The sequence below is a fragment of the Sapajus apella genome, unplaced genomic scaffold, assembly GCF_009761245.1.
Source record: "Sapajus apella isolate SASKATOON/1434 unplaced genomic scaffold, GSC_monkey_1.0 scaffold43, whole genome shotgun sequence".
NCBI lineage: Eukaryota > Metazoa > Chordata > Mammalia > Primates > Cebidae > Sapajus > Sapajus apella.
In genome coordinates this window covers 20,633,555-20,650,865 of record NW_022436983.1, presented here as the reverse complement: position 1 = coordinate 20,650,865, position 17,311 = coordinate 20,633,555, and the positions used below count along the sequence as shown (strand labels likewise).

The 17,311-nt window shown below is 49.5% G+C and overlaps 1 pseudogene across 1 annotated transcript; it reads right to left on the bottom strand.

Annotated features, from left to right (window-relative positions):
• Nucleotides 1–6,952: 6,952 nt before the first annotated feature.
• Nucleotides 6,953–7,401, bottom strand: LOC116566553 (annotated as a pseudogene). The gene has a single exon (XR_004275906.1). The product of XR_004275906.1 is annotated as a UPF0729 protein C18orf32 homolog pseudogene (transcript).
• Between the last annotated feature and the right edge of the window lie 9,910 nt (nucleotides 7,402–17,311).

Here is a 17,311-nt window from a genome sequence, read left to right as displayed (position 1 = left end):
TAAAAAAAAAAAAAAATTCTTTTACTCAGCCCTGACCCCTGATTGCCAACATTCTAGCCCCCTCCTTGCTTTCTTCTCTTCAAAGCAAGTATCACCCCTGACATCACACATCTGTTGATTGTCTCCTCCACTTCTAAGTTCCAAGAGGGGAGGGGACTGGATCTGCCTTGTTCACAGCTCTCTCCTCAAGCCCTAGCACAGGGCCTGGCACATTGAGTAAATATTTGTTGAATGAATGGATGAAATGTGACACCATATGTAAAGTGCTCATTAGCATGGTCCTGGGTCACAGCAGGGGTTTGATAAACATGACTTCTCCTTCCCTGGGACACCTTCACACTCCTCTCGCCCCTGCTCCTCCAGGAATAGCTTCCATGTGACCACATGGACTCCTTTTCTCAGGGTGCCCTCCCCCTCTCCTTTCCATGTGGCCTTTTCATTTGGCTCTTGACAGGGGGATATGACATGTCCTGTCCATTAGACAATGGTTCTCCTGTGCAGGAACTGTGGGAACCATGGTTCCTACTCACTCAGCCTCCCTCCTTTTCCAAAGCTCACCCTATAAAGCTGCCTACAGGAACCACATGTATCACTTCCTGATTCTGATAAGAAATTCCCTAACTGGTTTGTTCCCCTTCTCTGTCAAGTCCTTCTGCAGTCTAACTGAAATCATTCTTGCTGCAATAAAGAATGAGTTTCCCTTATTTCCCTAGGGCCTCTGAGAAAGCAGCTGGGCTAATTTTTTCCTGTAATCTTTTGGTAGCTGTTAGGTGTTTGGGGGTGAACCCTCCCCACGGAGTGCAGTCTCAATTCTGAGGCAGAGCCAAACTTGTCAGCTGCTTGGCAGGAAATGTTTCTCTTTATTCATCTTAGAGGATTTCAGTACACCCAGCAGAGCAGCCAGCTCCCAAGGACTGTGGTCCCTCAGGTGGTTGGGAGCCAGGGACAAGATGGTGGGCATGGTTGTGGGCATGACTGAACCCGGATGAGAGGTGAGGTTGGCACCTTAACCTTGACCACCTCACTCCCACCTCTCTCTTCTTAATTTATCCATCCATTCAGTCAGTCAGTTCAGAATGAGAATCGGAAGCACCAACTGTACTAGGCACCCAGCCCTTATCTTCTCTAAGTCTTGCTTCTCTGTCTGTAAAACGAGTATAGGTCGGGTGCGGGGGCTCCGGCCTGTAATCCCAGCACTTTGGGAGGTGGAGGCAGGGAGATCACAAGGTCAGGAGTTTGAAATCAGCTTGGCCAGCATGGTAAAATCCCGTCTCTACTAAAATACAAAACTTAGCCAGGCGTGGGGGCAGGCGTCTGTAATCCCAGCTACTTGAGAGGCTGAGGCAGGAGAATCGCTTAAATCCAGGAGGCGGAGGTTGCAGTGAGCCGAGACCAGCCTGGGTGAGAGAGCGAGATTCCATCTTAAAAAAAATCGAGGATAGGCCGGGTGCGGTGGCTCATGCCTGTAATCCCAGCACTTTGGGAGGCCGAGGCAGGTGGATCACGAGGTCAAGAGATCGAGACCATCCTGGTCAACATGGTGAAACCCTGTCTCTACTAAAAATACAAAAAATTAGCTGGGCATGGTGGTGCGTGCCTGTAATTCCAGCTACTCAGGAGGCTGAGGCAGGAGAATTGCCTGAACTCGGGAGGCGGAGGTTGCGGTGAGCCGAGATCGCGCCATTGCACTCCAGCCTGGGTAACAAACAGCAAAACTCCGTCTCAAAAAAAAAAAAAAAAAAAAATCAAGAATAATAGTACTTATGTGGTCATTGTGAAGGTTAAATGAGCTTATGTATACAAAACCCTTAGCATATACTTGGCTCATTATAAATATTCAATAAACATGTTATTTTTCAATTCAATCAGCAAATGCTGAGAGCTGCCATCTCTGAGCCAGGCCTCAAGGATCCAGTGGAAAAGGCAGATCTAGAAACATATTTATAAATAAAGTGCAGGCCAAGCTCACATCTGTAATCCTAGTATTTTGGGAGGCCAAGGTGGGAGGATTGCTGGAGGCCAGGAGTTCAAGACCAGCCTGGGCAGCATAGCAAGACCCCGTCTGTACAAAAAAATTAAAGATTAGCTGCATGTGGTGGTGCAAACCTGTAGTCCTAGCTACTCAGGAGACTGAGGAGGGGGATCATTTGAGCTCAGAGGTTCGAGGCTGCAGTGAGCTAGGATCATGCCATTGCACTCCAGCCTGGGTGACAAACATCTTGTCTCTTAAAAAAAAAAAAAAAGCCCAAACAACAGAGTATTTGGGGGACAAGGTAGGGCTGGGAGCCCACCTGTCTGCTGCTCTGCTGGGGGGCCTTAGGGAAGGCCTGCCCTCTTTAGTCCTGCCAGGGAGAATGCAGGAGTTGAGATGGGGACTCATGCCTAAAAGTAAGGCAGGGCAGGACTGAGGACTTGGAGTTGAGCCAGCCAGCCTGCTTTCCAGTCTTGCCTCTGCGGAATTCTCCTGGTATGACCTTGGGCAAGCCTTCTGCTACTCTGAACCTCAGTTTCCTCCTCTGAATAGTGGAGTGGAGATGATCTCATCAGGTGGCAGCGTGGCCATGAGGATGCAGAAGCGAGGGTCGGGTGTGGTGGCGCATGCCTGTAATCCCAGCACTTTGGGAGGCCGAGGTGGGTGGATCACAAGGTCAAGAGATCAAGACCCTCCTGGCCAACATGGTGAAACCCCATCTCTAAAAAAAAAAGAGGATGCAGAAGAGGGCAGATGACAAAGTCAAAGGTGCTATGCCCTGTGTGGGAGCCATGCCAGCCCTGGCCCACCTGAGGATGAGGAGGAAGTTCTCCCTGCGCAGCTCCGGGTACTCCTTGCTGCTATAGCTCCTCCCATGCCAGTGGTGGGAGTGCTCCTCAGTTTCTCTATCCATATAATACAGTGGGAGGCTGAGGGCCAGGTCCTTCATGTTCCATGAAGTCTGGCATGGGGTTCCTGGCACATGGTGGTGCACCTAAACTGAAGAGTTTCAGTTTCGTGCAGAATATATCTTGGGGTGGGGCACAGGGGCACCCGGGATATTACATCTGCTCCCACCCTGAGCCAGAGGGGACTGAATGCCTGGTGCAGGGCCTTGGCCTGCTCATTGAGTCACTATATTCTTGGACCTCTCTGGACCTCAGTTTCCCCATCTGTAGAATAGGGACAATGGGCCAGGCACTATGGTTCATGCGTATAATCCCAGCACTTTGGGAGGCTGAGGCGGGCAGATCACTTGAGGTCAGGAGCTCGAGGCCAGCCTGGCCAACATGGTGAAACGCTGTCTACTAAAAATACAAAAATTAGCTGGGCCTCGTGGCTGGCGCCTGCTCAGGAGGCTGAGGCACAAGAATTGTTTGAATCCAGGAGGCGGAAGTTGTAGTGAGCCGGGATTGCACCACCGCACTCCAGCCTGGGGGACAGAATGAGACTCCGACTCAAAAGAAAAAAAAAAAGACAATGAGATTGACCCTACAAGAGTCTTTTAAAACTAACCTGTCTCAGGTGCTAGACACCAATTTTCTCTAGCTTGTGGCCCACTCCATCCTGCCCTCCCCCTTCTCCTGGGCCTGGTGATGTTAAGCAAAGTGGTCTCTCCTTCAGACTGGGGATTCCTGGAAACAGAGTTTTATATCTTTCCTCAAACAGGTGGGCAGGAATATGTCTCTTCCGTGAAAGCACCAAAGGTTAGTACTGTCTAACAATGACAGTGCACTTACATGTCAGACATTTCACAGGCATCGTCTCAATTCATTGCATCACATGGGTTTTTACTAATATACCCATATTACAGATGAGGAGACTAAGGCTTAAAGAGTTTATACGACTTGTTCAAGGTCATCCAGACAGTAGATGGAGGAGTCAGGATTTGTCTAGAGGCCCATTTCAGTTACGGAGAGGAGGCCATGTTAGTCGGTTCGGACAGACTCTGGGTCACACCCCAGCCTTTTCACTCATTCACTAGCTGTGTAACCTTGGGTGAGCCTCTGGAATTCTCTGGCCTCAGTTTCTCTATTTATATAACAGAGTGATTCCACCACAGGGAGATATGTGTAAATGTCTAGACAAGATCTAGCACACAGTAAGTGCTCAATAAATGGTGTTTCCTCCTCCCTTTCTTCTTTTGTTCCTAGTAGGAACTCCAGGTTTGGGCATATGCCAAGTCAAGCTGGTCTCGCTGTCTCAGAGGAACCATGTTGCGTTCCCTCCTTTCATGCTGATTAGGCCTAGGGGACCACTGAGAGCCCCTACTTCCTGCCCTCACTCCCGGAGTGTCCTGACTCCCAGGGAGCCTCAGTCAGCTGGCGGGTGAGGGGACAGTCTCCAGGCTGATGAGGACACAGCCCAATCTTGGGGGGAGGTCCTGGCTTGGCACCTGACACTGACTGAGAAACCACAGCCTTGTGCCACCTCATTGCACAGCTGGGGCGTGGCTGGGTGTGTGGACACAGGAGGCACAGGGTTGGTGCTCTAGAAGGGAGCGTGTCAGGGGTTCTAGCCTACATCAAGTTAGCCTCTGGGGCCACTCACTCTAGGGAAGGTGGAATGTGTTGTGGTGTGAACAACAGCTGGTGAAGCTGGCATAGTTCTGCTCGTGCTCGTCAAAGTGAGAGCCCAGTAAGTAGCTAAAGCAGTGCCTGGTGTAATGGACAGGAATTGTCCCCTGGGGGGCTGAAGCCACCCAGAACCAGCACTAATCTCTTCCCTCCACCACCCACTGACACCCTGTCTAGTATTAAGCACTCCTAACCCCCAAGGGCCTCAGATCTCACAAATTATGGAAGGTCCAGGAGCCACTGAGGCAGAGCCCAACAGAATGCTCATACTCTGTTGAAAATAAGCAAGCCTCCCATCAAACCAGGAGAGATGCAAGTAGACTGCAAAGACACCCCTGGAAGCAGAAGGTTCTGTGCCCAGGAATGCTCCCTACTTACCTGGGAGTCCCAGTCTTGGAAGGGAGCTGCTGGGGGAGGTAAGGGAGTCCTGCCCACAGGCAGAGGGATGGCCAGGTTGACCTGATCCTTACCTGGACACCCCAGAATTCAGGCAGGACTCTCTGCCTTGGATGCCCTGGGACTGGCTGCCCCTTGGTGCCACTGACTTGGAAGAAACAGCAGACATTGGCCCCCAAGGCCATGGTCCCTGGTGTCACTTTTTGGGCACATGCAGAAGGACTGCCGTGGTGGAGCTGGAGAGCTCAGTCCTGCCCTGCCCTGCTGGGCAGGAGAAAGCAGAAGACTGGACTCCCAGGGACCCCCAGGATCCTTGACCTGCAAACTCAGGGCTGAAGGGGGCTCCCTGGGCAGCCTCCAAGGCCATACACCATGCTCATTCACCTCTGAAATATTCTAGGCCACCCTGGAAGACTCCACCATCTCACTGAAATACTCCGGGTCATCTCCCACTCCCATAATATGCCAGTGCCTTCTGAAATAACCCAGCCCTTTGCGAAACCCTTTAGCTCCCACTGTGCAATACTCCGATAATCTTGGAAGTTCTCCAGCCCCTACGGCAAAGCTCCACTCTACCCTTAAAGTTCAGCCTCAAGTTGAAAATTTTGCTCCAACTTTAAATACTCCAGCCCCCCTGAAATATGCCAGCACCCAATTCTAATACTCTGCACTTTAATACCCCAGCCCTCACTCCCACCCCCAGTGAAAATCACCACTTCCATCACCCTCCCCCACCTCTGTACTACTCTGTCCTGCCCTGAGGGAAAGATGGACTCCACGGCCTCCCTGGAGTGCACTGCTGTGGTCCTCACTCTGGTCCCTGCTTGTTCTCATGTCCTCCTAGGGCTCGAATGGCTGCTGGACATCAGTGTAGGGGAGTGAAGCACTCCTGGTGGGAGGGGGCTGTGTGATGACCACACCGGCTTCCTCACTGCACTCCAGCCAGGTAGAGTCCACCTGCTCTAGAAACCTTCCTCCCAGCCCCAGGGTAAGAGTCTTACTGACCATATAGACGGCAGCAGTCACCAAAAGTTGGGGGCACCCAGGCCTTGGGGGATGACACACTCCTGGCCTTCCAGGGTGACTTGTTGTGAGCCCTGGGGGTGGGTCAGCCCCGGAAATGTAGTCCCACAGGCTCAGCAGCTCAGCCACTGTACCTGGCCCAGGTTCCCCGTCGGACTGCACTGAGACGCCTGTCCTGTGGCTCCGTGGGTCTGCTGGCAAAAGGGCAACTAGGCCAAGGCCAAGCTGCCTCCAGCCAAGGAGCACGGTGACTCAGCAGGGGCTCTGGGTCATTCAGGGAGCAGAGTGGGGCCCCTGGGACAGGCCAGTTGGCCTCCCTACCCTGCTGTGTGTTCGGCAAAGCACCTTCCCCCAGGATACTCCTATGTGAGAGCGAGTGCAGGCAGAGCCTAGCAATCTGTCTGTAAAGTGGCTGCATGGATGGGGGACGTAACTATGGGTTCTGCACCTGGAGGGAACTGGGTTCCAAGCCCTGCTCTGCTGTGTTACCTTAGGTAAGTTACTTTCCTTCTCTGAGGGGCAGCGGCTTCACCTTTGAAGCAGAGATAATAACTGTATCTTTGTCTTGCCCCTTACCAGTTTGCTTCAAGGCTCAAGTAAGATATTGGTTATAGGATTACTCTGTCATTCAACAAATGTGTATTAAGCACCTACTATGTCCCAGGTTACTTTAGATCTAGACATACAGTATTTAAGGTATTTCTCTCTGCATGAAGCAGCTTGTGATGATGAAGAGACTAGAATTTGGGGTAGTGATGGGGAGATTCCAAAACTCCTCATCAGATCTCCCTTCCTGGCTCCTGACAGCTTTTTTCTTTTTTATTTTAAAGTGCTGATTTAGTAACATAGTGTCTACTGGCACAAACTTTCTATTTCATATTATTAAAACAACAGCAACAGAAATGAAAGCTACATTAATAAAAAGGAACTTAAGAATAAGGTCATTAAATATAACTAACTACATTTTAAATACAGATATTATGTATTTCCTGATTAGTATCCGGTAAGTGTCTAGACTTCTATCCTGAATTCTGGTCTCAGATAAAAAGGTCAAAGACAGTTACAAGGAAGATGCTTCATATTATCAGGTCCATTTTTTACGTGATGTGGTCCTTTAGGAAATTGCTTTAGTCTTTCTTTTTATCAGAGATCTCTGTTGGTCCTTTTATTGGTAATCCATTTATGTCTGCACCCTTACAGTCTACTTTGCCTTTGTTTGTATCATTGGTTTCTTGTTTAGCTTTTTTAGGCCATATACGACCAATAAAGGGGGAAATCAGAGGGTATATGTATGGCTCCAGGAATTTTTTGTAGATCCAGAGCAGAACTGGAATGACGACACAAGGAATGCACACCATTGTCCTGGGCCTGAGCTCCTCAACTGTTGATCCGCGACCGCAGAAGTGGAGCTGACAATGTCCACACTTCCGGAGGGAGACCTGACAGCTTTTTGTATGCCTGCTATGTACAAGATGCTTTTGAAGCCATAATTTTCTTTGTTCCTCATCCCAATAATCAGATACTACTATTCGAGTTTTATTGGTGTGGAAACTAAAGCCCAGAGTTGTTAAGTCATTTGCCTAAGATCACACAGCCAGTAACTTGTGGGTCCTAAATTTGAGCCAAGCTGCCTTTAGCAAAGATGGAAGTGAGAGTAACACTACAGGCTTTCTACACTTTGGGGTGATGGGCCGGGTCTGTTCCTGGGGGGTCCTGGCAGGGGCCTCAGCCAGTATCATCCCTGTCCCCTAGAAGTCCCCAGTGCCATAGAGGACTAGAGGACCAGACTCCAAGCAAGACATTTGAAGGTTGAACAGGCCTCCTGTGGCACCTTGTCCCACCTTATCCTTGTACAAAAAAGGAAACGGGCCCAGAGAGAGGCAGACACTTGCTCAAGTTTGCACAGCCTGACAAAGGCCTTGCTTCTTACCCAGGCAGAGTTGCCTGCCCCTAAAAGGCACATCGTGCCACAGGACCCCTGGTGGTGCAGACAAGAAGGGTTCAGGGTTTAGAGAAGGGAGAAAATACCGCCGTCTCGAAGGCTGAGCCTGGGCAAAAAAGAGGACAGAGAGGCTGCCAGGTGGGAGGGCCTTTGGGCAAAAGCTTGGCGGTGGGACTTGCGGTGGGTGTCCCTACACAGGGGATGCATCTCCTGCCCGTGCACGAGGTCAGTCCATGTGAGTCCCCTCTGCGTGCTCACCTTGGCACCTCCTGGGACCAGTTATTCTGCTGCTGAGCTGTTCTTCCTGCTCCTGAACTGAAATCCTTTCTGCCCAAGACTCCACCCACTGGTCAGAGTTCTGCTGTATGGGTTCCCCCAAAATGAGTGTCACCCCTGGCACCAGAGCCACTGAGTGGGAGGCCGAATCAGAGATTTAACCTATGGGCAACCTGTTTGTCCTTCAGAATCCTCTGAGAAGTCATCCCTGTCCCCTAAGCAAAGTTTTGTCCTTCCTTCATTCTTGTTTTATCTTCTCTCTTTTTTTTTTTTTTTTTGAGATGGAGTCTCACTCCGTTGCTCAGGTTGGAGTGCAGTGGTGAGATCTTGGCTCACTGCAACCTCTGCCTCCTGGATTCAAGCGATTCTTCTGCATCAGCCTCCTGAGTAGCTGGGATTACAGGCGCCTGCCACCATGCCTGGCTAATTTTTTATGTAGTTTTAGTAGAAATGAGGTTTCACCATCTTGGCCAGGATGGTCTTGAACTCCTGACCTCATGATCCACCCACCTCGGCCTCCCAAAGTGCTGGGATTACAGGTGTGACAAAACCTAGTGGAACCCAAAGTCATGGAGGGAGAGGGAAAAACACATCAACTAATATGCACAGTGATAGTTGGGTCTTTTTACCAAAGAAATCTAACCAAGGTTTACACATTACATTTGGTGGTGATGTCTCTTTAAAGTCCCTTAAAATACAAAACAGTCATCCTCTAATCCTGCCTTTTTTAATGACAACTTTTATTTATTTATTTATTTTTATTTTTTAATTTTTTGAGACAGAGTCTTGTTCTGTCACCCAGGCTGGAGTGCGGCGATTTCAGCTCACTGCAACGTCTGCCTCCTGGGTTCAAGCAATTCTCCTGCCTCAGCCTCCTGAATAGCTGGGATTACAGATACCCACCACCACGCCTGGCTAATTTTTTGTAGTTTTAGTAGAGATGGGGTTTCACCATGTTGGCCAGGCTGGTCTCGAACTCCTGACCTCATGTGATCCACCTGCCTCAGCCTTCCAAAGTGCTGGGATTAAAGGTGTGAGCCACTGTGCCCGGCCAAAAAAAGAATTATTCACAGTGATGCTATATACATACATAGGAAGCACTGGTATGGGGTATCCACCAGATCTCTTCATTGAAAAAGAGCCATCCTCTTTGCAAATACCAGATCATCTGTGTGGGGCTCCTTTCACGCTGTGCAAACATGCTGTTCTTCAAAACTTTTCACCTAGTGGTTTTAGCATCAGTAATGAATTGAATTTTGTCTTTCCCAAATTCAGATGTTGGATCTCTAACCCCTAATGTGACTGTATTTGGAACTAGGCCTTTACGGAAGTAATTGAGGTTAAATGATGTCTTAAGGGTAGGACTCTGATCTGATAGGATTAGTGTCCTTATAAAAGGGACACCAGGCTGGGCATGGTATCTCACGCCTGTTATCCCAGCACTTTGGGAGGCCAAATTGGGAGGATCACTTGAGCCCAGGTGTTCCAGACCAGCCTGGGCAACATGCTGAGACTTTGTCTCTACAAAATATAAAAAATTAGTTGGGTGTAGTCGTGCATTCCTGTGGTTTCAGCTACGCGGGAGGCTGAAGTGGGAGGATCGATCGAGCCAGGAGGTCAAGGCTGCAGTGAGCTGTGATCATACTTCTGTACCACAGCCGGGCGCGGTGGCTCACGCCTGTAATCCCAGCACTTTGGGAGGCCAAGGCGGGTGGATCACGAGGTCAAGAGATCGAGACCATCCTGGTCAACATGGTGAAACCCCGTCTCTACTAAAAATACAAAACATTAGCTGGGCATGGTGGCGCGTGCCTGTAATCCCAGCTACTCAGGAGGCTGAGGCAGGAGAATTGCCTGAACCCGGGAGGCGGAGGTTGCGGTGAGCCGAGATCGCGCCATTGCACTCCAGCCTGGGTAACAAGAGTGAAACGCTGTCTCAAAAAAAAAAAAAAATAAAAAAAAATTACTGTACCACAGTCTGGGTGACAGAGTGAGGCTCTGTCTTAAATTTAAAAAATTAAGAGACCAGAGAGTTTGCTGTCTCTCTGCCGTGTGAGGACATAGTGAGAAGGTAGCCATTGCAAGTCAGGGAGACAGCCCTCATCAGGAACTGACCCTGCTGGACATCATTGATGATTATTTATTTATTTATTTTTAAGACAGAATCTTTCTCTGTCCCTCAGGCTGGAGTGCAATGGTGAGATCTTGGCTCACTGCAACCTCTGCTTCCCAGGTTCAAGTGATTCTCCTGTCCCAACATCCTGAGTAGCTGGAACTATAGGCGCATGCCACCATGCCTGCTGATTTTTGTATTTTTAGTAGAGACAGGGTTTTGCCATGTTGGCCAGGCCAGTCTTGAACTCCTGACCTCAAGTGATCCGCCTGCCTCAGCCTCCCAAAGTGCTGGGATTACAGGTGGTAAGACACCACCATCAATCAACCATTCATGATTCCTTAAATGGATGATTTAATTGGGATTACAAAATGGAGTTTTTCCTGGCTGGGCATAGTGAGTGGCTCATTCCTGTAATCCCAGCACTTTGGGAGGCTACGGTAGGCAGATCACTTGAGGCCAGCAGTTCGAGACAAGCCTGGCCAACATGGTCAAACTCCGTCTCTACTAAAAATACAAAAATCAGCCAGGCTTGGTGGCGGCCACCTGTAGTCCCAGCTACTCAGGGGGCTAAAGGATGAAAATCACTGAAACCTGTGGGGCGGAGGTTGCAATTAGCTGAGATCACCCCACTGCACTCCAGCCTGGGGGACAGAGCGAGACTCCATCTCAAAAAATAAAATTAAAAATTTTTTCACCAGGCGTGGTGGCTCACGCCTGTAATCCTAGCACTTTGGGAGGCCGAGGCAGGTGGATCACGAGGTCAAGAGATTGAGACCATCCTGGTGAAACCCCGTCTCTACTAAAAATACAAAAAAAAAATTAGCTGGGCATGGTGGCGTGTGCCTGTAATCCCAGCTACTCAGGAGGCTGAGGCAGGAGAATTGCCTGAACCCAGGAGGCGGAGGTTGCGGTGAGCCGAGATCATGCCATTGCACTCCAGCCTGGGTAACAAGAGCGAAACTCCATCTCAAAAAAAAAAAAAAACACACATACATACATACATACATATTTGAAGTGGCTGAAACAATAAAGATATTTTTAAAAAATAATAATAAATAAAATAAAAATTTTTTCAATTGAGTTTTTCCAGTTCTCACATTCCTTCTATATTTATTAGAGGACATTTTTTTCTTTCTTTCTTTCTTTTTCTTATAGTTCTGGAGTCTGGGAAGTCCAAGATCAAGGTGCTGGCAAGGTAGGTTTTATTCTGAGGCCTCTTCTCTTGTCCTGTAGGCGGCCACCTCCTTTTTTTTTAATTTATTTTTTTGAGATGGAATCTTGCTCAGCTGCCCAAGCTGGAGTGTAATGGCATGTTCTCAGCTCACTGCACCCTCCACCTACTGAGTTCAAGTGATTCTCCTGACTCAGCCTCCAAGGACTGGACTTACAGGCACGCCGGGATTACAGGTGTGCGCCACCACATCCGGCTAATTTTTTTGTATTTTTAGTGGAGATGGGATTTCACCATGTTGGCCAGGCTAGTCTTGAACTCCTAACCTCAGATAATTGCCTGCCTCAGCCTCCCAAAGTGATGGAATTACAGGCGTGAGCCACTACACTGGACTGGCAGCCACCATCTTGCTGTGTGCTCACATCTAGCTGGCATTTTTCTTTTTTTCTTTTCTTTTTTGAGATGGAATTTTGCTCTTGTTGCCCCAGCTGGAGTCCAGTCCCATGATCTCAGCTCACTGCAACCTTTGCCTCCCTGGTTCTTCTGCCACAGCCTCTGGAGTAGCTAGGATTACAGGCACCCACCACGACACCCGGCTAATTTTTTGTATTTTTAGTAGAGATGGGGTTTCACCATGTTGGCCAGGCTGGTCTCAAACTCCTGACCTCAGGTGATCCACCTGCCTCAGCATCCCAAAGTCCTGAGATTACAGGCGTGAGCCACCGCACATGGCTTTAGCTGGCATTTTTCTGCAAAAAGGAGCTTCAAGTAGAAATGAACCACAGTTTCTCCTTTAAAAGACAGGATAAATGCTTAATTCTCTAAGGAAAGGTTTTTGTTTTTTCTTTGTAAACAGGAGATTCTAGAATGTGTTTCTATGCTAAGGGGATAATTCTGTGGAAGGGACAGCTGGATAGGAGAGATGGAGTTACAGAGGTGTGACGTCCCCAGAAGGTGAGAGGATTTAGAGTCCAAGTGGGGAAGAAGGAGATGGGTTAGGATGTTGGAGGAAAAAAAGAAAAAGTGTGATCTGGTCATCTGGGCAGCTTACTGAGAAATGGACTGGAGGATTGCTGGGCCTGGTTAGTGTCCTACTGAGGCTGGGAGCTGTGACCCTGTCTGCATAGCAGGTGGTTTTCTCCTCCACATTCAGAGAAGGTAAATGGTTAGATTCCTGCAGGCCTGGGTTTTCCAGGCAGGTACAGTGGAGGGAGAAGGAGGCAGGACAGTGGCAGGTGTTTGCAACGAATGACCGTGAGGGCTGACAGTGGAATCTGGCCTGGTTGAAGGCAGGAGTATGACGAGGAGAGTGACGCCTAGCTGGGAAATGGATGAAAGAGGGCTCAGTGGGCTTGCTGGGCTTTGATTTTTGATTTTTGTATCATTTTTTTTTTTTTTTTAGATGGAGTTTCACTCTTGTTGCCCAGGCTGGAGTTCAATGTCTCGATCTCTGCTCACCACAACCTCCACCTCCCAAGTTCAAGTGATTCTCTTGCCTCAGCCTCCCGAGTAACGAGATTACAGGCATGCACCACCACACCTGACTAATTTTGTAATTTTAGCAGAGACGGGGTTTCTCTGTGATGGTCAGGCTGGTCTCGAACTCCCAACCTCAGATGATCTGCCCGCCTTGGTCTCCCAAAGTACTGGGATTACAGGTATGAGCCACCATACCTGGTGGTAATCAGTTTTTAGAATTGTTTTATTTATTTACTTAGAGACAGGGTCTTGCTCTGTCACCCAGCTTACAGTGCAGCCTGCAGTGAGCTGGTACAACTACAGCTCACTGCAGCCTCAACCTCCCAAACTGCCCAGGCTGGTCTTGAACTCCTGGCTTCAGGAGATCCTCCCGCCTTAGCCTCCAAAAGTTCTGGGATTACAGGTGTGAGCCACCACACCCAAGTTAGAATTATTTTCAAGGAGCTTGTGAGTACACGGGATGAAAGGATAGGAAGCTGTGGCCAGAGAGTTGGGGTTCAACAGGCCCCTCCTGCTACCTCTTTGGTCACCAGCTTCCTATGCCTCAAAGGGAACATGTGCCACATAGAGGCCAAAGACTGGCCACAATTCTTATCTGAGTCCCAGCACCCAGACTGGCACAGAGCGGTGACTCAAAGATTTGAAGTTTAAATTGAATGAATGAATGATGGTGAACACTTATGTGGTATTTACTATGTGCCAAACGCTTACTCTAACAGCTCCCTGATTTCTCTCAAGACTTCTATGAGGTGAGGTCTATTAAATTTCCATTTTACATAGGAGGAAACTGAGGTACAGAAAGGTGAAATAACTTGGTCTGGGCACGATGGCTCACACCTATAGCCCCAGCACTTTGGGAGGCCATGGCAGGCAGATCACTTGAGGTCAGCAGTTTGAGACCAGCCTGGTTAATATAAAGAAACCCCGCCTTTACTAAAAATACAATTAGCTGGGTGTGGTGGCTCACACCTGTAATCCCAGACACTCAGGAGGCTGAGGCATGAGAATCACTTGAACCTGGGTGTTGCAGTGAGCCATAATCGCATCACTGCACTCCAGCCTGGGAGACAGAGTGAGATTCTGTCTCCAAAAAAAGGTGAAATAACTTGTCCAAGGTCACGGAGCTAGGAAGAGGCAGAGTTGGTCTGTAAACCAGGCAGTCTGGGCCCAGAGTCTGTGTTCCTAATCAAGGTTATTCTAAAAGGATAAATGAGGGCATATAATCCACCTGTCTTGTCCTGAGAAGTGCCAGCCATCTCCTGACCTCAGATTAGGGTCAAAGTCCTAATCTGGTCAAGAGAGGTCCAGAGACAAAAAAACAATGAACAGAGAAATATATAATTCCAGATTGTGATAGCCATGGAGAAGACGAGATGAGAAGTCTCGCTCTTGTTACCCAGGCTGGAGTGCGACGGCACAATCTAGGCTCGCTGCAACCTCTGCCTCCCAGGTTCAAGTGATTCTCCTGCCTCAGCCTCCCGAGTAGTTGGGATTACAGGCACCTGACACCACGCCCAGCTAACTTTGGTATTTTTAGTAGAGACGGGTCTTCACCATGTTGGCCAGGCTGGTCTTGATCTCCTGATCCCAAGTAATCCACCCGTCTTGGCCTCCCAAAGTGCTGGGATTACAGGCGTGAGCCACTGCGCCCAGCCTGAGAAGCAATGTTATTTTGTTCTTCCATTCATTTGCCTATTCAGTCATCAATTCTTGAATTTCTTCATTCATTCTTTCTTACCTTCAATTATTTAGTTTTTCACTGGGCTTTCATTTGTTCACCTGTTAATTCCTTTGTTCTTTGGTTGATTCTGGGGCTCCTATACACAGAAAGCCTGCTACTGTGTGCCAGGCCTGTGTGGGTATGGGAGGAATCTCCAAGAGCCAGACCCCGCCCTTGAGGAACACATATCCCACACACCCATCCCCCAGGAACCAGTGGTGCACTAGGCAGAAGATGCTGAGTTTCTGCTGGGGGTGGGGTGTGGGGAGGAGGCAGCAATCAGGGAAGGCCTCTTGAACAGATGCCTGTGAGCCAGACCTTAAAGGAAGACAGAGCCAGCATGATAGATTGGGGGGATCCCCCAAGAGCAGGGACCAGTCTCCCATCTCTGTGTTCTCTAAGGCTGCCACCTAAGACACAAGGATAATGTTTGTTTGTTTGTTTGCTAATTGAACATGAGGGCCAATGGCGAGGCAGGGAGCATTTGATGTCAGAGGTGATGCTGCCTGGCTAGGGTGAGGCCACTCTTCCAGAGACCCTGCACCACCACTGTCTCCTCTGTCTTCCTCCTCATCCCTCTTCCCGTCTCCGAAGAGAAAAGCATTCTTTTTTTTTTTTTTTTTGAGACGGAGTTTCGCTCTTGTTACCCAGGCTGGAGTGCAATGGCGCAATCTCGGCTCACCGAAACCTCCGCCTCCTGGGTTCAGGCAATTCTCCTGCCTCAGCCTCCTGAGTAGCTGGGATTACAGGCACGCGCCACCATGCCCAGCTGATTTTTTGTATTTTTAGTAGAGACGGGGTTTCACCATGTTGACCAGGATGGTCTCGATCTCTTGACCTCGTGATCCACCCGCCTCGGCCTCCCAAAGTGCTGGGATTACAGGCGTGAGCCACTGCGCCCGGCCTGAGAAAAGCATTCTTATCTGAATCCTACTACTCTGTTACCTCAGTCACATTGGGACACACTTGAGCATGTGTACCCAAGCACACACGCATCCCCACCCGCCCCTGCCCATATAGAGAAACACACCTGCCTGCATGCCATGCTCTAGTTATTGATTCCAAAAGCAAAGTCATCATGTCATTGCCCTCTCTCTGTCTCATTCACACACACACACACACACACACACACAGACACAGACACACACACACACACACACACACACACACACACACTTCTGTGTTTACACACTCTCCCTGCCTCTCACCGCATCCCAACAAACATATACTTCTCCACCAAACAGCCCTCCCACCACATCTCTTCCTCTCCCGGACAGGAGGGATATTCCGGGTTCCTGCTTTAAGGCTGAAATAGTAGTGGTGGGAGTGGAGAATGAACCCCAGGTTGAGGAGGGGTCAGGGATCCCTACTAGTCAGAGAGGCTGGAACTGATAGCGGATGCTACTGTTTTTCTTTTTGTGTTTTATTTTATTTTTTATTTTTTGAGACGGAGTCTTACTCTGTCACCAGGCTGGAGTGCAGTGGGGTCATGTCAGCTTGCTGCAACCTCCGCTTCTTGGGTTCAAGTGATTCCCCTGCTTCAGCCTCCTGAGTAGCTGGGACTACCTGCGCACGCCACCACACCCAGCTAATTTTTTGTATTTTTAGTAGAGATGGGGTTTCACCATGTTGGCCAGGATGGTCTTGATCTCCTGACCTCGTGATCTGCCCACCTCAGCCTCCCAAAGTGCTGGGATTACAGGCAGGAGGCACCGCGCCCAGCTGTTTTTTAAAATCTTTTTTCCACATGTTCTAAGATACTCAGTTTTTCTTTCTTTTTTTAAAATTCATTTTCTGCAACAAAACCCACATTCAATCTTTTTTTTTTTTTTTTTTTAAGGTAAGGTCTTGCTGTGCCACTTAAGCTAGAGTGTAGTGGCTCAACCACAGCTCATTGCAGCCTCTATCTGCTGTACTCAAGTGATCCTTCCTCCTCAGCCTCCGCAGTAGCTGGGACTACAGGTGCACAACACCACAATCAGCTAATTTTTTAAAAAAATTTTTGAGGTAGAGATAGTGTCTCCCTGTGCTGCCCAGGCTGGTCTGAAATTCCTGGGCTCAAGCAATCCTCCCACCCAGCCTCCCAAAGTGCTGGGATTACAGGCTGAGCCACTGCCACAGGCCAGTTACTCAGTTTTCTAAAACTTGGGTGCGTAGGGGAGGCTGACACCCTTCCCACTCCTCCGAAAGGCAGTTTCCTAAGGGAAGGGTCTTCTGCTGCTCACCACCCTCCTACAGCCCTGTGTCCCCAGTGCCCAGCCCCTGAGGAAGGGAAGGCATGGTGGCAGGGTCCATGTAATCCATGTCCAGTGGCTCTGGTGACAGAAGTCTGAAGTCTACTGGCTGTGAGAACCTGGGTAAGGCCAGTCCCGATCTGGTCCTCAGTGATGGAGAAAAGCCCCTCTTGACCTCCAATTCAATGATCCTAAAAGAGCAGGGGCTTCGGGGGTGTGGAACCTGCGCTTTTGGAGGGGGCCTTTGGGAAGGCATGCTGGGGACTCAGGTCTGGAGAGTGACAGAGCCGACCTCCCATAACCCGGGGAGGAGCGAGGTGGGGACGGGTGGGCCTGGGATCTCCTCCTCGCTGCGGGCAGCTGGGCTCCTCCTCGCTGAGGGCAGCTGGCTCGGGGCTGGGGCGTG